Source organism: Eubalaena glacialis, chromosome 15, assembly GCF_028564815.1.
Source record: "Eubalaena glacialis isolate mEubGla1 chromosome 15, mEubGla1.1.hap2.+ XY, whole genome shotgun sequence".
NCBI classification, from domain to species: Eukaryota; Metazoa; Chordata; class Mammalia; order Artiodactyla; family Balaenidae; genus Eubalaena; species Eubalaena glacialis.
The window spans coordinates 56,150,448-56,173,694 of NC_083730.1; the positions used below are offsets into that span (position 1 = coordinate 56,150,448).

Consider the following 23,247-nt stretch of genomic DNA (forward strand, 5'->3'; position numbering starts at 1 on the left):
TTCCACTGCACTCAGAGTAAAAGCCAAAGTTCTTACAATCGCCTTCGAGATTCTACTACGGAGCCCCCATTACTTCTCTTACCTCATCTCCTACTACTGTGTCCTTATTTGCCCCATGGCCTTCTTGCTGTCCTTCAGACAGGCCAAGCAACTCCCATCTCAGGCCACTGCACCTTCTTTTCTCTGCCTGGAAAGCTCTTCTGCTACATACTGGCATGGCTCATACCCTCAGCTTCTTCGGGTCTTTGCACTATTACCACCTTCTCAATAAGAACTTCTCTGACCACCCTATATAAAGCAGCAGTACAACGATCCCTAGAGTACTGCCTATTCCCCTTTAACCTGCTTTATTTTTCTTGATAGCACTTATCACTATATAAAACATAAGCGCTGACAGCACAGACTGTTCTGTTATTTGCTTATTGGATGTACAGCACAGTGCTTAAGAACAGATTTTAGAAACAGAATGTCTGGGTTCAAAGTCTGAGTCCACCACTCAGCAGCTGTGTGAGCTTTGGCAAGTTACACAACCTTTCTGTGACTGTTTCCTCATCTGTAAAATGGGAATAATAAAAGTTAAGACTCAAGAGTTATTGTGAGGATTAAATGAGTTAATACATGTAACGCGCCTACAACAGTGCCTAGCATATAATAACCACTAATGTTTGCTATAATGGTAATGACTTTGAGGATAATGATGGCTCTCCTCTCCAGAATCTAATGGGCAAACTTTTTAAAATTTTATTGAAGTATAACACATATGCAGAAAAGTAAATATAACAAATGTACAGCTAGACGAATTAGCACAAATCAAACACCAATGTACTCACCACCCAGATTAAGAAACATACTTAACTGCCAGCAACCATCCTACTGGAAATATATCTTGCAGGAGATTTCTGGGTCACAGAATACACACTGCCGAACAGTTTTCCAGGGTGGCTGCACCAGTATATAATCCCATCAGCAGATTATAAGAGTTGCCATTGCTTCACATGTTCATCAATACTTGGTATTTTCAGTCTTTTAAAATTTATCTGTTCTGGTGGGTATGTAGTGGTCTCTCGCTGTGCTTTAAATTTTTATGTTCATAATTATTAATGAAGTGAGCACCTTTTCATATGTTTACTGGCCATTCTCTTTTGTGAAATGTCTATTCAAAACACTTATTCAGTTTTTTATAGGGTTGTCTCTTTTTCTTATTGATCTATAAGGCATTCTCTATAGTATTCCCAGAACCTAGAACAGAGCCTGGAACATAATAAGCATCAATAATATTTTTTAAATGAATGAATGCCTGCTCTGTTTTTCTTCAGATCCTAATCATCTGTTTCTGCAACTATGCTTCATAACTGGATAATTTATAGTGATTCTCAACCTGTAATCCAATCCAAGGAGGTTCTAACTTGTGAACTGCTTAATAATTTTTATAAAGGAGACCTCTGTCTAGAACACCGTCCAGGATTAAATCTTTCAGTGGCGGGCTTCCCTCGTGGCACAGTGGTTGAGAATCTGCCTGCCAATGCAGGGGACACGGGTTCGAGCCCTGGTCTGGGAAGATCCCACATGCGCGGAGCAACTAGGCCCGTGAGCCACAATTACTGAGCCTGCACGTCTGGAGCCAGTGCTCCGCAACAAGAGAGGCCGCGATAGTGAGAGGCCAGCTCACCGCGATGAAGAGTGGCCCCCGCTTGCCGCAACTGGAGAAAGCCCTCGCACAGAAACGAAGACCCAACACAGCCATAAATAAATAAATAAATAAATAAATAAAATTTAAAGGAAAAAAAAAAAAAAAGCAGCTCCCTCTTTCACAATGACATGATTTAAAAAAAAAAAAAAACATCTTTCAATGGCTTCCTACTACCTACAGAATAAGAACCCAACTCCTTAACCTGGTATTCCACGTTAACTTCCCCAATTTACCTTCCCAACCTGCTTTCCCTACCACCTGCTAATCTTCCCAAACACAGACCTGGGGTTGGGGGAGACAAAAAAGCCAATTAAACTTTAAGTATGCAAATCAGGGAGCAGAGACTGTCTTTTAGAGGCAGAGCTAGCAGGATGTGCAAAAGCCCACAGACAAGAGAGAACAAAGTGGGATTTTGAAACCATAAGTAGTTTGGTGCTGAAGTACGATGTGGAAGAGTAATAAGGGGAAAGATGAGGCCAGAAGAGACAGCAACAGGGAACAGAGCCTATACTACAAGGATCTTCTTCTGCTTAATACAAATTGCTTTAGATGCATGGGTATTCATTTAATTTTTGTTGAAAGAATAAATCAGGGACTTCCGTGGTGGTCCAGTGGTAAGACTCTGTGCTCCCAATGCAGGGGGCCTGGGTTTGCTCCCTGGTCAGGGAACTAGATCCCACATGCCGCAACTAAAAAAGGCCTCATGTTGCAACTAAAGATCCCGCATGCTGCAACTAAGCCCTGGCGCAGCCAAACAAATAAATAAATAAATAGTTAGAAAAAGAAAAAGAAAGAATAAATCACTGAATTGTAACTTGATCCTGACTTATTCTTTCCAACAACCTGCCTAACATTTGTTTCTCCCCAAAGGGCCAAGCATAGCAAGCATTCTAGAAATACTTGTAGGTTTTTCAACTATTTCCTTAACTTATCAATTCCATAAGTCAGATAAAAGTTTTTCAAATTTCTATCAGGCAGTCATATATCAGAACTGCCTATACTATATCAGAACCTGCTTTGTAACAGTATGTTTAGTAGAGCTGGAACAGATTTGAAATAATTTTTAAAATGCACTTGGCTCAATCATTAGCAAGTAACACTTCACATTGTACTCTATGTTAAGGTATTCAGTCTTAATAATATTTTACACTTTGACAGTGTTTTATGTCTCCAAAGTATTTTTTTATTATTTAATTTGACCCCATAATAATCCTAATATTACCAGGAAAAAAAAAAAAGTAGGTATAATCTCTACATCTTTTATTTGAAGAACCCGAAGTCTGGGTGGGTGAAGTCACTTGCTCAAGGAGATGAAGCTAAAAGTGAGCACAACTGGGGAACTGGGTCTGAGTTCTAGGCTGCCCTCTTTCCACTACCCATGCAGCCTCTGGGGAAGCTTGTGTATAACATTTTCTGTTCTTTGATAAGTTACTAAACATCAGCCCTTTAGAAAATGTTACAAACATGATAATACTATTGGCAGTCAGCCTCACTGCTCTACCCACAACACAAATCTACTAACTCTGAAAACAGCATCCCGCCCCTCTCCACCATAACCATGTTGTTTTATTATTAGTAATAGTGATTAAAAATTCTCAGATGACTTAACACATTTTTGAACTCTTAAAAAAATTTAAATATACATTATTTCTATAAACTAACTCTAGCAAGTTAACCAACTGTGACGTTATATGCTGTATCCAGTAAGGGGGTAAAAAGCCATAGTTTGACACAGTGCTCTATGGATCATAAACATAGTCAATGATTTTTTCTCTTAATTTCATTTTTAAATCCCTTCCCTTTAGCATAAAGCACAAAAGATAAGCAGCACCATGAAAGAATAGAAAACAGACGGAGAGGAGGAAACATCACACTACTAAAGGGCGTGCACTTTGTCTAGTAAAAGCAAACAAAGAACTTAATTTCCCAAGAGTCAAAGGAGAATAGAAAATGTGAGCAATGGAAAACTGAGCTTGCAGTCTCACTGATAGCAATTTTCTACCACCATTTTTTTCTTTTTTTGCACTTTAGATGTGCAAACAAGTGACCTTAAAGAAAAAGCCAACTCATTCTAAATTCTGGGTTGTTCCTCATGGCTTCTTTAATGAAGTCTGGCACAGGATCAGCCATAAGGACCTGATGTAAAGAACTGTAAAGAACACTTAAAATTTATTGTGTTAGGAAATATAGTAACAAATTACAAATTAATGTAAAGCCCCAAGATATTTATTACTTTTAAGTATTTATAAGCACCATTCTCTCTACAAATTCAGTCAACTCTTGAAAAAATAAGCTGATTTTATACCTATCTTAAGATTTTTTTATCGTTCTTTGTCAAGATTTTTGACCTAGAAATTATAGTAAACAATTAGTTAATACTTTCAAGTCCTATGGAAATTAAATGCTCCTCAGACACTGTATGGATTCTTCTTTCATCGTAGTTTTAAACCTTAAAAATATATCATTCAACTATTTCTATAATAATGTATATATCCTTTCTGTTTATCTCTTTAAGACTAAAGAGAAGAAATTAGATACACACACGATTTTAGAAACATCAGTTTATAAAACTGACCCAGAACTCTTTAGCTTTCTCCAAATTCCTGTAATATTTTTTTTCCACTATGCTTTTGCTGTAACAATATTTTGAGTTTCAATGCATGTTTTAGTCAACAGATATAAAACTGAGATGTTTATTTGGTAAATAAAATATACAACTGTAAACATGAAATTAATGCAGATCTGAGGAAAGGGAGCTTTGGCAACAGAAGCAACAGTAAGGAATAGTCAAATGTGTTTCAAAAATCAAAATAAATCACATGACGAGGGGCATGGCTGGAGATGAGTTTAGGGAAGCAAGGCGAGAAGCGAATCAGTTTAATCTGTTACCACTCTCAGAGACCAGGAACCTTTCTGACCTCTGATACCACTTGGTGCAGGTCTTATATTCTGTAAAATCACTAGCCTTTTATCAGGAATAAGCAGAAACTGTATCCTCGCCTCTCGAACTCAGGCTAGTATTTCTACTAGTATGAAAGAAGTTTTTAAAAACACATTTTGGGGACTTCCCTGGTGGCGCAGTGGTTTAGACTCCACCTGCCAATGCACGGGACACAGGTTCAATCCCTGGTCCGGGAAGATCCCACATGCCGCAGGGGAACTAAGCCCGCGTGCCTAGAGCCCGTGCTTCGCGACAAGAGAAGCCACCATGATGAGAAGCCCGCGCACCGCAACAAAGAGTTGCCCCCGCTCACCACAACTAGAGAAAGCCCGCACATTGCAACCAAGACCCAACGCAGCAAATAAATAAATAAATAAATAAAACATTCTGATTGGTATCCAAGAATTTAATTGTAACTGGTGCATATTATATAGGTTTAAAACCATCGTTTATTTAAAAACTACTGTGAAATAATTTTAGATGTATGGAAGAATTATAACCTTCTTTTAAAACACTGTCCTTTTTAGCTTATTTTGATAACTTCTCAAACAAGATGTCACATTATTACATGAAGTAAACAGTTTACCTTGGTTTTGTCAGAGGTTAATACAGTGTTTTAAAATGCTTGCTTCAAAATTTGAATTATCAAGTACGTTAAAAGATATTTTAATTTTAATTTTTAACTTCCACGAAGAAAGTTCTGTCCTGTCAGCAATAATTTTTTTTTTAAACTGTGGTTTTGTCATACAATATGTACTCAATAAATGTTTATTTTTCTCTTTCCTGGCACTGATTTTGAAGGAAATAAAAGCTAATATAATTCTCTGGATATCTACTAGGTAAAAGGATACATGAAGTACCAATTTTGCCTTTAAATAGGTTTGTTTTTTTCTTCTAAACATAAAAGTCTACAGAATAATGGTAATTACACAGTAGAATGGCAAAGACAAGCAATGACTTTCTAGCGATTTGCTGGAAGAGACCATGATTTTACTTTTTTAAAATTAATGGAAAAAGTCTTTCAGATCCTCTAAAATATCAAAATTCATTAGATACCTACAGGCATTGCCCTCCAGAAACATGAAGGGTGAAGATGAAAGACTAGCTCTCATTTTGTCAAAATATCCACTCTCTGCAGGAGGCTTTGTTAGCTGGGACAGCTATCTTCCAAGAACTCGAATTCATCACGTCCGAAATGGAACCTGCCATCTTTCCCCCCAAAATCCACTCTTCCTTCTCTGTCACCCAGGTGTCAGTGAATGGTGAGCACACTGCTCCAGTCCAACCCGCTGCCTCAGTCAGAAACCTGAGAGTCATTCTTAACTCATACTCCTCCCACGCTCCCACACATCCAGTCAGTCACCAGGAACTGACAATACTACCCTGTAATCTCCAACATTCTTCCACTTTTCCCTCAACTAATTACTACTTCCCTCGGTACTAATCATTTACTGTCTGGATTACTGCAAAAGCTTCCTTCGCTGACCTTCACTGCCTCTAGCATTAAGAATGTCTCCAGTCTTTTCTGGGAGTAGTGTGAAGGATGTTTGTGTTTTCTAAATAGAAAATCTGATTAGGAGCCTTCAATGGCCCTGTCCATATACTGCTCCCAATATAAGGTCTAAATTCCCTAATATGAAATAGGACACCCTGCATGATTTGTTTTATTTACCTCTCCTGGCTCACCTCTTTCCATCCATCTCCTTGCTCCCCGCATATGAATTTTTTTTAGATCCTCAAATGCACCATTTTCTTTTCATAAATGCTCAACACAACCTACCTCTTTCCTTATGCTTGGCTTATGACTACTCAACCTTCAGCTCTTAGCTTAAATGTTCAAGGCATCTTCCCTGACCTCTCATGTGCTCTTATAGCCCATTTTATTCCTTCCCCACAGCATTTACTAAATTGCCACTGCCTGTTGGTCTCTGTTGTACCTTGGCCTGGCGTCTAGCCCACAGAAGATGGTCAATAAATGTCTTTCGAGTGAATGAATAAGAACTGACTTGGGATTAGACCACATTTCAATTCTGGTTTTGTTTCTTATTAGCTACTGGGATTCTTGATCAAATTAGTTAATCTCTCCTAAACCCAGGTTCCCTCATTTTTCTGGAGGAATGTTACCTATCATGCAAGGTTGTGAGAATTAACTAATATTGTATGTAGAGCAGCTAGCAGTACCCTAACAAAAACAAGTGTTTGCTTTAGTTAAGACTATTCTGGCTACAAGGACAGAACTAACTAGAGGTAGATTAAGCAAAAAGAGGATTTTAAATAAAGGTTACAGCAGTGTCTCATGGAATCCAATCCAAGGTCATAAGAGAAAACCAGAATCAGGAGCCCAAGTCATAAAAAGTTAGTTTGTTCATTTTTCTCTCTTCCTCCTGAGTCCTCCTCTCTCTGCTCACTCCCTCCCCAACCCCCTCTTCTTTCCTCCTCTCCTCCCTGCCTATTTATCCCCCTCCCTTCTCCATTCCCTTCCTATGTTTGTCTCAGTCCCTCTCCATCTTTCACCTCTGCTACTCTGTTCATCTGTCTTATTCTTTTCTCCTGTGGGAGAATGGCTTTTTGGCTCTTGACTTCACATGGCAGAACATGGCTGTCAACAGTTCCAGAGTTATGATCTTCATTTTAGAGCCAGACAGAGGATTCTAAGTATCAATTCCAAATTCCTAAAGGACTCTGGCCCATATTGGGTCAGCTACCTGCCTCTGGGTCGGTCTCTCTAAGCCAAGAGGTAGGATCACCATCGGAAATGGCAGATCCCACTTTAACCATGAGATGGTGGTGAAGGTCCTAGAAAATGAGGGAGTCTGAGCAATCAAAACACTTGGGGTTTACTGTTCCATCAAGTGAAAGCTATTAACATTTAGAAAGAATTATTTTACTCGAGTGAATTAGCTACAATAAGAATATATTAGTAATTAGTCATGTTTTAAGTTATACTTCTTTGATTTTAAATTTTATATGAATGGAAAACTTGATAACAGCATATATAAAAAGGATTATTTTCTCTTTATTTCTAACTTCCTGAACTTCTGATCTCAAGAGCTAATGATGCAAAACAGACTACTAAGGTAAATTTATTTACTTAATTTTATTTTTTTATTGCCTCGCTGCACGGTTTGTGGGATCTTAGTTCCCGGACCAGGGATTGAACCCGGGCCCTTGGCAGTGAAAGTGCTGAGTCCTAACCACTGGAGGGCTAGGGAATTCCCAAACATTTGTTTTTTATAAAGGAAGAGGATTCAAGGATATTCTAAGAAAGTTTTAAAATTATACAGTATACTTAAGCTAGAGACCCAAAGACAAAGTTGAGAAAAGACCTCAAAAACACTTCTAAAAATTTTAACTAGCACACTCTAAATGCCTTCCCCATACCTTGTTCCAAATTGAACAGAAAAAAAAAAAACCTTAAGTGGAAAAACCATGTGGGAAAAACCATCACATAACCTTTTACAGCTCTCTACCAATAAATATGGATGCAATGTTATAACAAAATTAAATCTGAAAGCTCAATTTAGTTGATTGGAAACACTAGGAAAAAACAGTAAGAAGCGAGTTAATTTCTGCTTCTCCGCCCCTCCCAGATTTTCCTGAGCTTGTATCTCATGCTGGTCAATTTTTCACCTGATAATAATATATGTAATATACTTAGTTTTTCAGCTTTTTCCTTTATGGATAATAAAACTGGCATGATAAATTACTAAGTCTTCCAATCAAATTTCACATTGGCAAAAAAAAAGCGCCCATTTTTGAGATATATTTTGTCATACATATAGCCGAAACTTTTCTTGTAATTCTACATGTTCATAAGACACTAAATATAACTTCTAATTTCTTCTTGTAATAAAATAAAGTTTTTATTTTTCTCTTTTTAATTGTAAATTTCCTACATGCTCACCATATTAAAATTTAAATAATAGATGTATACAAAGTTAAAAGGTGTTGGATGCACTAACTTATTTAATCCAGACAATATCCATTGAAGATATGTCCTATTACCCCTGTTTTACAAATGAGGAAACTAAGGCCTGAGAGGTTAAGTAACTTGGCTCTGTATCACAAAAGGGCCAGAAGTTGAGCGTGAACTCAGAAGATCTTGTCTCAGCGTTTTCTATTTCTTTTTCTACCACAACAAATTATCCATTGATAACTTCTATGCAAATTACCTATTTCTATAACTGCCTTAACAAATTATCATAAATGTAGTGGCTTTAATTGACACAAATTTATTATCTTACAGTTTAGAAGTCTAGCTGGGCTGCTTTCCCTTCTGGAAAATCTAAGAATTGGTTTTCTCGTTCCTTCCAGCTTCTAAGGGCTGCTGCACTCCTTGGCTCATTGACTACCTTCTTCATCTTCAAAGCCAGCAGCATTGCCTCTCTCTGGCCTTGCTTCTGCCATTTACACTTCTTCCTTTGACTGTTCTGCCTTCTTCTTCCACTCTTAAAAACCCTTGTTCTTACATTGGGCCCACCTGAATAATCCAGGCTAACCTCCGTATTTTAAAACCAGTTTATTAGCAAACTTAATTCTGCCTGCAACTGTACAGTAATTCCCCTTGGCCGTGTTAACCTAATGTATTCACAGGTTCTGGGAATTAGGACATGGATCTCTCTGTGGAGCCATAATTCTGCCTGCCACAGTGCCCATACTTGTAATCAATATACTCTCAAAATCACACTGATCTGGGGGCTTCCCTGGTGGCGCAGTGGTTAAGAATCCACCTGCCAATGCAGGGGACAAGGGTTCGAGCCCTGGTCTGGGAAGATCTCATGTGCCGCGGAGCAACTAAGCCCATGCACCACAACTACTGAGCCTGCGCTCTAGAGACCACGTGCCACAACTACTGAGCCCGTGTGCCACAACTACTGAAGCCTGCACACCTACAGCCCGTGCTCCGTAACAAGAGAAGCTACCGCAATGAGAAGCCCGCGCACCGCAAGGAAGAGCAGCCCCGACTCGCCGTAACCAGAGAAAGCCCGCACACAGCAACAAAGACCCAACACAGCCCAAAAAAGAAAAAAAAAATCACACTGGTTTGTTAGGTTTCAGAGTTTATTATGATTTAAAGCTAATTCTGTACTAAGCAACATAACTTTGCTAAATTAGGAGAATGGTTGAATTTAACTAAGTAGAACAAAGTAGTTGGATCAATCATGAACAACTCATTCATTTAACTAGGTTTTACAGGGAAATAAGCCAATAAGGGTACCACCTTCCTCTTCCCTTACAAAGGGAAGTACTAGCCTTGGAGGAAGAAATAAAAACGGGCAGAGCTGGCCTGGTTCTAAGTGGCTGGAGGAGAGAGAAGCACTGTAAAAGGTCCGAGTCCTGGTAACAGGGCTGTGGTTGGCATTACAAGCAGCCTGTCTGGATGACACTCTGGACCCAACTGTTCTTTCAATGTCCCCTGAATGGGAATTCGGTAGTAAGCTGGTCTCAGCATAGCAATTACCAAAATCACAAGGACTCAAAAGATGGGGGACTAAGTGGGTGGGTGACTTCCTTGACAGCACACCACCAAACACGGAGGCATTTTCCTTTTTTCCCTCTATGCAGTGAGAGGGAGGGGTGCTTAATATAGGAGTACTGAATTTGGGTGACACATGCAGGAGAGCTAAGGAAATCTGAAATAGGACCTTTGTCTCTTGTGGTTAGCCCAGAAGATATTCTGCAACATACACTACTATAAAAATGTCATCATTAATAAATCCTCATTATCATGGATTCCATATCTGCAAAATAGCCTGCTTGTTAAGATTTATTTGTAACTCCCAAACCAATGATAACTTACGGTGTTTTAACAGACACTTGCAGACATGAGCAGAGCTGTGAAAAATGAGTTGCGAGATCCACACGTACCCAGCTCAGGGCAAGCAAGGCTCTCATACTGTAAACTAGTGTCCTTTCCACAGTCTATCCTTTCCACGGTCTATCTAGTGCCACTTTCTTTTCTTTTTTCTTTTTGTGTTTTTGTTGGTGATGTTACTGTTTAAAATAGTATCCCAGGTGTTGCTGCTGAAGCGCTGTCCTCTCTCTAAGCACAAGAAGGCTGTGGTGCACCTTATGGAGAAAATGTGTGCTGGATAAGCTTCATTCAGACACGAGTTACAGTGCTATTTGTTAGTTCAGTGTTATTGAATCAACAATACACATTAAATAAGGTGTGTTTTTAGCAGTTTTCTCCCTACTTGTTGAGCCTTCTAGGGCAGACTTAAGATGTATTACTGGAAGGAATCCTAGTTCTTTCAGGAGAGCTCAAAAAGAAGGCTAAATAACTGTAAACTTGGTGAAATCTAATTGTATTTCTCTGTTTTGCTAGATAAACTATTTGCCTCCTCCACAAAAAAAAAAATAAGGTGTGTTTTTAAATAGAAGCACACATAAAACAGATTATACATTGATCAGCTGACAAAACGTTGTAATCAGAGGCTCACAGGGACCTAACCTTGTATTTCCTCTAGGAGCAATGGTTCAGTATTCACTAAATCAGTGTTCAAGGTGACTTTCTAGAACATAACTACTGCAAATAATGAAAACTGACTGTATATAAATACTTTGATAGAAAAGATTTCCATAAGCGAGTCAATAGTTGTGCTTTTTGAAAACTGATTACATACTGCTAAATTTCCCTCTAATATATTTTTTAAAGGAAAAATCTAAAATGCTGTACTTTTAAAATGTATAGCTTTTTGTTCTGCTTTAAAATTATATCTTTAAATGTACTAAAGCCCTCCAACAATTTCTATACCACTTTTGCATTTTTAAGTGAATTAAAATTCATTCAAATGAATTGTTACATTATATTGTTTTGCTCCAAATAGAAAAGTATTGAATTTGCTAGCCATGTATTTAGTCATCAATTACTAAAACAAAAATCAATAATTTAGCAAATCAAGAACAAGCAGTTAAGACATTCTTTTTTTTGTATATCTAATATTGTGCACACCCACTACATTTCAAAATGTTTTTCTGAATAAATGAATGAGCAAAAGAAGTAATATACCCAAGGTAATATACCAAAAAGTAGTCTGATTAAGCATGTAGGGTAAAATAACTAATGAATTTAATCATAACCTAGTAATAAATATATTTCTCTTAATTAGATGACAATGATAATTTCAAAAAGAGCTAACACTTACTTAACAGTGTGTTATAGCCACTGTGCTTACCACTTAAAATGAATTATCTCATTTAATTCTCAAAACACTCTGAAAAACAATTACTGTTACTTTCTTCATTTACAGATGCAGAACCTGATACACAGAGGATTAAGTAACTTGTCCAACGTCACACAGCAAGTGAGACAGCAAGACTCCAGACCTCCAGTGGCTTACCACTGTCAAACTGAACATCTTTAAGGCTTCAAGTGGTATAAATGGGTCTCTATTTTCAATTTTTCCATACCACCTGCGTGATAATGGTCTGAGGTACTTATTACAAATGAAGATTCCTGGCTCTCAGTCCAGGTTTACTGAATTAGAATTTCTGGAAGTAGAACTCAGGAGGCTACACCTTAACAGACATCCCAGGGTGACGAGCAGGCACTCACTTTTAAGTAATGATGAGAGCCACCATTTTTAAGTACATGATTGACCCCTTATTCCTATGCTCCAAGCATACCTATTTACTATAACCAGAAAGCATCCTGCTTTCTCCATCTTCTCTGTGTCTTTGTTCCTATTACCAGCTCCCTATGGAATGTCCATTTTATTTATCCTTCAAAACCTTCTCAAATCTCACCTTCACCTGGCCTCTCCTGAATGGGCCTCTCTCTTGATCTGCCATTGAACTTTAAGACTCCAATACAATATTTCTCTCAGGTTATCTAAAGAAGTGGAATACTTAATTGATAAACAGAAAGGAGAGTTTCCTTTTTACCTCCTAAAAAGCCTTATTAATATGGTGCCTTGCCTGGAGTAGATGTAAATTTTTTTTAAGTTTGTTGAATTGAATTACAGATTCTTTTCCCCATCAATGTTTAGGGCTTGACCCAAAAGATAAATATTAGTCAACAAATTAATGTTTGAATCTGGCTTCTTTAACCAAAGGGAATGGAGATAAAAAGACTGTAGTACAAAAAAAAAAAAAAAATCATCTTAAGAAAAATAAATTTAGGGCTTCCCTGGTGGCGCAGTGGTTAAGAATCCACCTGTCAATGCAGGGGACACGGGTTCGAGCCCTGGTCTGGGAAGATCCCACATGTCGTGGAGCAACTAAGCCCATGCGCCACAACTACTGAGCCTGCACTCTAGAGCCCGCGAGCCACAACTACTGAAGCCCACACACCTAGAGCCTGTGTTCCGCAACAAGAGAAGCCACCGTAATGCGAAGCCAGGGCACTACAACGAAGAGTAGCCCCCGCTCGCCGCAACTAGAGAAAGCCTGCACGCAGCAACAAAGGCACACCGCAGCCAAAAAATAAATAATAAAAATAAAAAATAAACTTAATCCATAATAATTAACAAGATTAATTTACTAGTTATCTACATCTCCTTTAATCTGGGAAGACTAATAATGTTTATGACCTCAACAACTGCTCTAGCCTCAAAATGTCAGTATAAGGTAGGTGACAAGAAAACAGCAGCTATATGAGAAAGGCAAAATGCATGTTGACCATTTCCAGACATTTCTGACATCATCTTATCAATTCAAGGTGGCAACAACAATTGATAGTATCGGTTTTCTGTATTATTATTTAGCAACTGCTATTACTCCACTTAGAAATAGGTAGGAACGTTATAGACACTTGAGTAAATGAAAACTTATAGGAAAATAAGATTTGGTACTTATCAAAGTATTATATAGTCAAGCTCCAAGGACCATATCTGTATCATAAAATCAAACAGATCTACATGACATATTTTCTGAAGGACTTCATTCCATTTACATTTGAATTTCCAAAGAATATCAATTTGCCTGCTTTGGCTCTTGGGAGTAAAAAATTAATGTGGAAGTAGTGTGAATGGTTTTATTATAGTCCAATGGAGCTGTCACATTAAAAGGAGACATGAAGTTTTTGGCCTCTCACCTTCTGAGATGGCCCACACACTGTCTATGGAGTGTGTATATCCCTGATTAAACCTTCTTTCTTTAAAAAAAAAAAAAAAAAAGGGAGACATGAAATTTTTAATCAAAGAAGAGTTGATGTTTTCTTTCTTTCTACTTTCATACTACATGAGAAGCCTTTTACTCTGGGCTATAAACGATCACAGTCTTTAGTTCCTTAGCATGACCTAAGAATCAAAGCCAGAACCTTGGTACAATATTTCTGAACTGTTCCTTACTTCTGTGCTATACTATTGCAATCCTGAAGTCATTTTTAAAAACATGTATGTAATAACTATGTGAATATATATCAACATTTAAAACATCTTATTAAAAAGTTAAAAGACTGCATTTGATTTTTACAGTTTATCATATAAAGGAGTACAAGTTTCCAACCAGAGCCACAAAACCTGTATTAGAATAGGTTAAGATTTTTTGCAATACTGATACTATTTTGTGCTCTTACCAGAATATTACAGTAGTATTAACAGTATTTGCTTGCTTAGAGCAAGTATATAAAAAGGGTGGGTTGTATTATTATGGCCCACATTTTGTAGTATTATTTATTTGAGGAATGGGCATTTAAAATTCCATGAGACAAGTTACCTATACATGCATAAATTATTTCTGACTGGAAACCATTTTCTCCTGTTTATCATTTTTGAGTATTGACAACAGAATACTATATGCTATAAAACCTAAAGAAATGGCACACAAGAGTGTTTTTTCAAGTTTTCCTAAATAAGATGAATACATAAGATTTTTCATGATCCAATACTCTTGTGTCAAGGAGGAAATGCAAACTGAAATTATAAAATAAAAATAACAACTTCCTACCACATCAATGAGCTATAGCAAAGGTTGTATTCAGAGCAAAATTCATAGTCTTACACACCTATTACTAAAAAGAAATTAATACAAATAAAATTTAGGGAAAAACAACAAGGAAACTCAAAAAGAGGATTTTCACTTGTAAATCATACTGAGATTTCTTTTCCTGTTGTTTCTAATTAATTTTTCTTTTAATTTTCTTTTATTTCATTATTATAATGGAAAAACTTCCAATGTGATTTACAAATAAAAATCAATGAAATAGATAAATCACTAGATTTAATCTTAATCAAGAAATGAAAAGGGAGAGTACACAGTTTTAGGTGTGAAAAGAATGCTAGAGCAACAGAAGATTTGAAAAAACTATAAACGGGAACTTTAAAAAAGTTTTAACAATCAGATGAAAAGGATGACTATCTAGGCAAATGGAAATTAATAAAATTAACTCAGTTAAAAGATAGGAGACCTAAATAAATCAAAAAGCATGAAAAGGGTTTAAACCTTGTCAAAAATTCCATCAAAAATTGTTAAATATTTTATGGGTAAATTATCTGACACCTGTCAAGAATAAACTACTTCTATGCTCTTTAATCTCTTCCAAAGCATACAGAAAATAGTTTCCTTCTTATTTTTTACTGACAGCCAAATCCTGACAGTTGGTTTGGGGTCTCTACAGAGCCAAGAAGTTGGGGAAACAAGGGAAAGATCTAGTGAAGAGTTCCTGAGTCAGGTGAATCTTCACACTCTCTTGGACTGCTAGCAAATATCAGTCCCTAGCAAATGAGAGTTTTTCTGAGGAAGCAACAGCACTGAAAAGCCCTTAAAATACCCCAGCCACGAAGGACCAGCAGCAGCATGCTCCTCTAGCCCACCACGAGATGTTTGATCACTGACTTAGTATTGTTTTTTAGTTTTTTAGGTTTTTTTTTGCAGGCTTAGAGAATTTTTATTGAGAGTCTCGGACAGCCTGGAAAATGCAGTGCAAATAATAATATATATTTTCTACTTTTTAATCTCAAAATATATCTAATTTGTCTTCTGATTTTTCTAACCTTTTGATATAGATTTTTCCTAAGAGAGAAGTCCAGGCCACTTGTCTTTTAGGGATGCAATTTTCTTGGTTGTAATATTTTTTCAACAGACGTTCTGGATAATCAAGAAACCTCCTTCCCAGTCACTACCTACGTTACTCAAAAACTCTCCATATTCATTCATTCATTCAAAAAATACTTACTGAGAACCTAAGAAGTGGAGATATAGCAGTGAACAAAACAAAGTCCCAGGCCTCAGGCAGTGTGCACTCATATTGGGAATAGTAACAGACAACATTAGGCACTTACTATGTGCCAAGCACTGTTCTAAGTACTCTTGCACACATTAACCTACTCAATCTTTAAAACAACCCTGTGAGTTAAAGGCTTTTTCTTTTTACTTTTCCTTTAAAGATGAGAAAACTGAGGCATAGAGATTATGTAACTTGCCCCAAATCAAAGATAACTCCCAGGCAGCCTGGATCTAGAGCAATGCTATCCAACAAAAATATGATGTGAGTCACATATATAACTTTAAATTTTCTAGTAGCCGCATTAAAAAAGGTGAAAAATAGGGGAATTCCCTGGAGGTCCAGCGGTTGCGACTCCGCGCTTTCACTGCAGAGGACCGGGGTTCGATCCCTGGTGGGGGAACAAGGAAGGATCCCACAAGCTGCGTAGCAGGAAAAAAAAAAAAGGCAAAAAATAAACAGGTGAGATTAACTTTAACAATATCTTACTTAACCTAATATATCCAAAATATTATAATTTCAACATGTATCAACAAAAAAAGTTGAATTATTTTACATTCTTTTTATCATATTAAGTCTTCAAAATCTGGATGTATTTCACACTTACAGCACATTTCAACTGCTCAACTGTCCCATGTGGCCAGGAGCTACTTGACACATTGTGATTAACAATAAGAAATATGTATTTGGTTTTCCTCCCTATCCCTAGCCCAGAGCTCCTAAAACCCTTGGAATTTCCTGACGGATAAGAGCAATAAAGGTGAAGGAACACCTTTTGTTATTCACAAGTCCCTGAGTTTGTGTTAGTGGTAACTAGTAGAAAGCCCCTAGGGGTGAACCCACCACGTGGATTGAGTGGTTGGAACTTTCAGCCCCACCACACACTCCCACCTCAGGGGAGGGAAGAGGAGCTGGAGTTTGAACTAAACACCAATGGTCAATGGTTTAATCAGTGAAGCCTCTGTAAAGAGGCCTCCATAAAAATCCTAACTGAAGGGGTTCTGAGACCTTCCAGGTGCTGAAGAGACCTGGAGGTTCTGGGAGGGTGGCTCACCTGGAAGCCCCACACCCCTTCCCACATACCTTGCCCTGTGCATCTCTTCCATCACCTGTTTCCGAGTTGTATCCTTTTATAATAAACCAGTAACTAAGTAAATAAACTTTTCCTGAGTTGTTAGCCATTACAGCAAATTATCAAACCCAAGGAGGTGTCATGGGAAATCCCAATTTACAGCAGTTGGACAGAAGTTGTGAGTAATGTGTAGACTCACTATTTGCAACCTTGGTATTTTCATAAGTAATGAAATAGAGATAAATGAGATAGGAAATTTTAGGTGAACTCTTCAGGCATAATTATGTTTTAGGTATGTCTATTTAAAAACAGATTCTCCAAGGACTTCCCTGGTTGCCCAGTGGTTCAGACTCCACGCTTCCAACGCAGAGGGCCCGGGTTCCATCCCTGGTCAGGGAACTAAGGTCCCACATGCCACGTGGCGTGGCCAAAAATGAAAAAAATAAAATAAATAAAAATTGAAAATAAAAATAGTTTCTCCAGACTTTTGGTAACTCGAAACTTTAAAGTTTTGCTAAATTAAGTTAAATGATAGGAATTCACTGAATATCCAGGTCATTTCAAATAAGATAAAATACTGAAACATTAATTGCTAAACAAGTCTATCTACTTTTGTCTTCTTATGAGAGAAAAACTAAAGACGTTTGGGTTTATTAGACACATCCTGTACCACGTTGAGGAAAGAAACTATGTCATGAGAAACTAACATAATATTGTAAATCCACTATACTTCAATTAAAAAAAATTATGCTATGAGGAAATGTTATGTTTCTAGAGGTTATAGAATATGTTCATAAAGTTTGCCAATGGGGAAACGGTGGTATGACAAACAGTCCACAATTGCTTACTTCTTAGTTTTCATCAGAAATTCAGGTTTTTAAGAGTTGAGAATTTTAATTAATGTAATTAAAACTAAAAATTAATATGGGAAACATCTTTGTATGCAAGGAAAAAGGTATAAGGAATGGAAATGCATTTTGTTAAGGGAAAGAAAGTAGGGGACAAATTAATATGGATATAGAAAGTTGTAGAAGATTTGTAAGAGAAAATAAAGAATCCATAGAAAGGAATTCTGTGGAACTTCCCCGGTGGCAAAGTGGTTAAGAACCTGCCTGCCAATGCAGGGGACACGGGTTTGATCCCTGGTCTGGGAATATCCCACATGCCGCGGAGCAACTAAGCAGTGTGCCACAACTACTGAGCCCACGCGCTGCAACTACTGAAGCCCGCGTGCTCTAGGGCCCATGTGCTGCAACTACCGAGCCTGTGTGCTGCAACTACTGAAGCCCACGCACCGCAACGAGAAGCCACCACAATGAGAAGCCCACACACAATGAAGAGTAGCTCCCACTCGACGCAACCAGAGAAAGCCTGCATGCAGCAACGAAGACCCAACGCAGCCAAAAATTAAAATTTAAAAAAAAAAAAAAGAAAGGAATTCAATGTGTGGTCAGGATTAAGATCAGAATGAATTTAATTGAGTCAATGAATTTTCAGATTAAAGGTAATATGGTACAAAACGTGAATATGTTTTCTTTGTTAAGAGAACAAATTTTTTTGTGGGGAAAACTGAGCTGCTAACTTTACCTTTTAAATAATTTGTTCTAACTCTCTACATTTGCTTTTGAAATCTTTTACTATCACTTTGTTAAGTGAGTAAGTATTGTTTCATGGTGACCTATGATCCATTTGACCAAGTGTTTTGAAAGTTGGTATGCAACATTTCCATTCCCCAAATTGAGGCAAGAATACACCGTTTCAGCAAGAAGTAGCCAAAGCAGCTGTCGCCCCATTCCCTCAAAGATTTGGGGAAAGTTAAAACAGGAGTGGGGACTGAAACCAAATCCCCCTAAAACAAAGTTCCATTACCAAGTTTACGGTTAATATCTCTATGCAAAACTTTATCCCCTTTCTTGTCCCCTCTGACCTCAATGCAGTGCTAACTGAACACTAATCAACCAGAGTCAGATGCCTAAAACTGCTGTTGTAGATATCATCAGTAATATACAAACTCAGGTCATTTCTCCAGGGCAAGATGAGCTAACAGACCCCCGAGCCATGGACCACCTGGCTGGGAGAATCATAAACCAGAAACATCCTGAGTCCCAAAACTATGACTGAGAAATGTCACAAGACCATGGTTAATCCCAGCCTCTTTGCTCTTCCCCTTTAAGAATATCCCTAACTCAAAGACCAAGTTGGAGCGGACCTGAGGCTTGTCTCGCACTCCCTTGCATGGCACCCTGTAACAAATCCTTACTTTGCTACAAACTCCTGCTGCCAGAGTTTGGCTTTCTGCACCGCAGACACACAAGCCCTTTGCTCAGTTCCAGAGCCTGGGACATCTTACACCAAGAAAATTAAGTACTACTCAAAACATGATGTGGATATATCAAAAGTGTACGGGAACCATCTTGAAGAGGCTCTTGCTGGCTAAATATAGGATGAATTTGAGCATCAAAATGAATGACACTAATAGATTATAACCTGTTGACTAAAAAGAAAATCCAAAAATCACTCTGATATAAATAAATGAGGGAGAAGGGAAGATTTTGTTTCAGAATCCCAACTAATAAACGTAGAAGGAATTACACAATTAGAAAAGTATTACTTTGCAGCCATCATTTCAATAACCAATTCAGGCAAGACTCATTCATGGAGTCTAAAACTATTTTCCCACATATCACTTATTAATGAAAAAGAGAAAAATGCTAACTTTACAGTGGAGAAACGTGACAGATATCACCTTACCTAAGCAGAATTAATATTGCTAATAATGGGACAGACTAACAAGGTGTGCCTCCTGATGGGCTATACTAGGAACGACACAATACCCCTGATATATCAGTAGTATTCCTGCCCTAATTCATAATCTAAATCTAATCACGAGGAAGCACAGACAAATCCTCAATGAGGTACCCTGTACAAAACAAGCATTCTGATTTTTCAAAAATATCAACATCATGAAAGATAAAGGCTGAAGAACTAACTATTCAGATTAAAGGAGACTAAAGAGACATAACTAAATGCAGTGGGTTACATTCTGGATTTTTGTTATAAAGGAGACTATTAGGACAACTAGAAAAATTTTGATTATGGACTGCGACATTAACTCCTATGGGCTGCTGTTTAAAAAATAAGTAAATATGGGCTTCCCTGGTGGCGCAGTGGTTAAGAATCCGCCTGCCAATGCAGGGGACATGGGTTCGAGCCCTGGTCCGGGAAGATCCCACATGCCGCAGAGCAACTAAGCCCGTGCGCCACAACTACTGAGCCTGCACTCTAGAGCCCACGAGCCACAACCACTGAGCCTGTGTGCCACAACTACTTTAGCCCGCACGCCTAGAGCCCGTGCGTGCTCTGCAACAAGAGAAGCTACCACAATGAGAAGCCGGCGCACCACAACAAAGAGTAGCCTCCGCTCACCGCAACCAGAGAAAGCCCGCACACAGCAACCAAGACCCAATGCAGCCAAAAATAAATAAATAAATGAATAAATTTATAAAAAATAAATAAATTTTTTTAAAAAGGCTTGAAACAACAGAAATGTATTCTCTCATAGTAATGGAGGCTGGAAGTCCAAAATCAAGGTGCCAGCAGGACCATGCTCCCTCTGAAACTCTGGATAGAATCTTTCTTGCCTCCTCCTAACTTCTGGTTGTGGCTGGCAATCCTTGGGACTCCTTGGCTTGCAGCTGCATCACTCCAATCTCTGCCTCTATGTCACATGGCATTTTCCTCTTCTTATCAGTACACCAGTCATACTGGATAAGGGCCCACCCTAGTTCAGTATGACTTCATTTTAACTTGATTACATCTGCAAAGACCCTATTTCCAAATAAGGTCACATTCACAGATACTGGGGATTAGAACTTTTGGGGGAACACAATTCAACCTACAACAATTGTCTATCAGATAACTGTATTATAGTGATGTTAAAATTCCTGAATTCGATTGACTGTACTGTCGGTGTATAAGAAAATGTCCCTGATTTAGAAAATACACACTGAAGTAATTAAGGGTGATGAGAATGATGTTTGCAACTAACTTTCAAGGTGGGGATGTGGGGAGGATACCCACACACATATACAAGAAAGGAATGACAAAATCAAATGTGGCAAAATGTTAGCAACTCTTCTGAAACTTTGAAATTATTTCCAAATAACAAGTTTTTCTAAAACCACACATGAAATAATACCTATGAATAAGCTTAACAACAAATGTTCAGAGTCTATATTAAAAAAATAAAACTCTGTGGGATATAAAGAACCTTAATAAATGAAACAAACCATTTATTTTTAGACAATAAGATCCATTATTATAAAGGTGTCCATTCTTCCCTAAATAAATCTAAATAATTAACATTATCTAGATCAAAATCACAATGTTCATATGGAAAAGTAAATGCATAAGAATAGCTGAGAAATTTTTAAAAAAAGAAAAATGAGGAAATTTGTCCCACTAGTAATCACAACCTCATGGTTAAGAGTATAGGCTCTGGAGTCAGAGTTGGTGACAGTCCTAGCTTATAACTTGAATAAATATAACTTCTCAAAACCTATTTCTTCACCTGTAAAAATAAAGATATTGAGAATACTTAACTCAATTGCTTGCTTTGGCAGCACATAAACTAAAATTTGAACGATATAGAGAAGATTAGCATGGCCCTTGTGCAAGGACAGGCACATTTGTGAAGTGTTCCATATTTAAAGAAAAAAAAGAAAGAAAATCCTTTCATTAAATAAAATAGCTACCGGTCAGAACATTTAAGCCAGATTTTCAAAAGAAAAAAGAATACCTAACTCTGGGTTTTGTGAGAAATGAATCAGGTAAAATAGGTTAAAGTATTTACCACTGTGACTGGTACCCAGGTAATAATACGCATTAGCTGCTGCTCCTGCTGTTGTTATCGGGGTCATGATCATCCTCATCATCAAGCTATGAGGTACTGGCATAGGAATAAACAAGTAAATATCTGGAAAACAAAGAGTGCCCCCAAACAAGCCTGAGAGTAAAAGAATTTGTAAATGCTAAATGTGGCATTTTGAATCTGTGGAAAAAGGAGAGATTTAACAAACAGCATTGGTGAGCTCTATCATCTGAGGAAAGAAAAAAGGAATTGGATCCTTATCTCACAACATATATAAGTTTCAGAGTAAACAGTTAAATTATTTGTAACATAAAACAAAACAAAAACCTATAAATAGAATTTTAAAAATTATTGTCAGCTGTGGAAAGTATTCTTAGAACACAAAATTCAGAAGTTACAAAAGGAAAATTATTTGTAATACCTTAAGATAAAAGAAAAACATTAAACAAAATAAAGATAAGCAGAGATATGAAGTTTGTAACATAAAGGATTAATATCTATTGTACATGAAGAATCTGTAAAAATCTATAAGAAAAAGACAACCCAAGAGCAAGATTGGCAATGGTTATGAGCAAGCACAGAAAAATGCACAGTAGACTTCAACTGAAAAAGCAAATAAAAATAACTTTGAGGTATCTTTGTTCACATATATAACTAACAAAAATAAAACAATGTTCACAGACATTATGGGATAAACACACATGCTTATCCCATACTCCAGTTTAATTTTCCTTAAAAAAAAAAAATCCGGAAATACATAAAAAGAGTTTTAAACCTGTTAATATCCCTGACTCTGAATATCAAAAAGATAAAGCAAAGTCTATAGTGCCATTAGAAGACTTAATTACAGAAAGGGGAAAATAAAACAGACCCCAAAAAAAAAAAAATTGGAAAAGGAATCACTGACCCTTGCTGTTAGAAGGAAACTAAGCTTTATCAGGTCCGACCACTCACCAACACAGGAAAGTACCACTGACAGATGATCTAGAGCCAGTATTTACTCAGACTACAAAGAGGTGGTTCAACAATTCAAGAAAGCACTGCTGGACAACTAACTGTTAAAAATTACTTCTCTGTAACATTCCAATTGTTTATAAATGGTAACTGTTTAATAAACTGTTACAGAATTTTGTCCAAATTCAAAGGCAACTTTCAGTGTCTGCATTTATTAAAATTCACCTTTTAAGGCATCATTTAATCATTTTTCTTTTTTTTTGAGATGTCTGTCTCCATGATTTCTTTCTTTTTTTTAAATTTTGTTTTTATTTTTTGGCTGCATTGGGTCTTTGTTGCTGCCCGCGGGCTTTCTCTAGTTGCAGCAAGTGGGGGCTACTCTTCCTTGCGGTGCACAGGCTTCTCATTGTGGTGGCTTCTCTTTGTTGCAGAGCACGGGCTCTAGGCGCGCGGGCTTCAGTAGTTGCAGCATGCGGGCTCAACAGTTGTGGCTCGCAGGCTCTAGAGCGCAGCTCAGTAGTTGGGGCGCACAGGCTTAGCTGCTCCATGGCAT

General features: G+C 37.6%; 1 protein-coding gene and 1 pseudogene across 5 annotated transcripts in view; one reads left to right on the plus strand and one right to left on the minus strand.

The window, feature by feature from the left end:
• The window catches only part of YES1 (YES proto-oncogene 1, Src family tyrosine kinase), a 78,727-nt gene that overhangs the window by 40,020 nt on the left and 15,460 nt on the right, over positions 1-23,247 (minus strand). The gene's annotated exons all lie outside the window — the stretch shown is intronic.
• LOC133076056 (U6 spliceosomal RNA) lies at positions 21,481-21,580 on the plus strand (annotated as a pseudogene).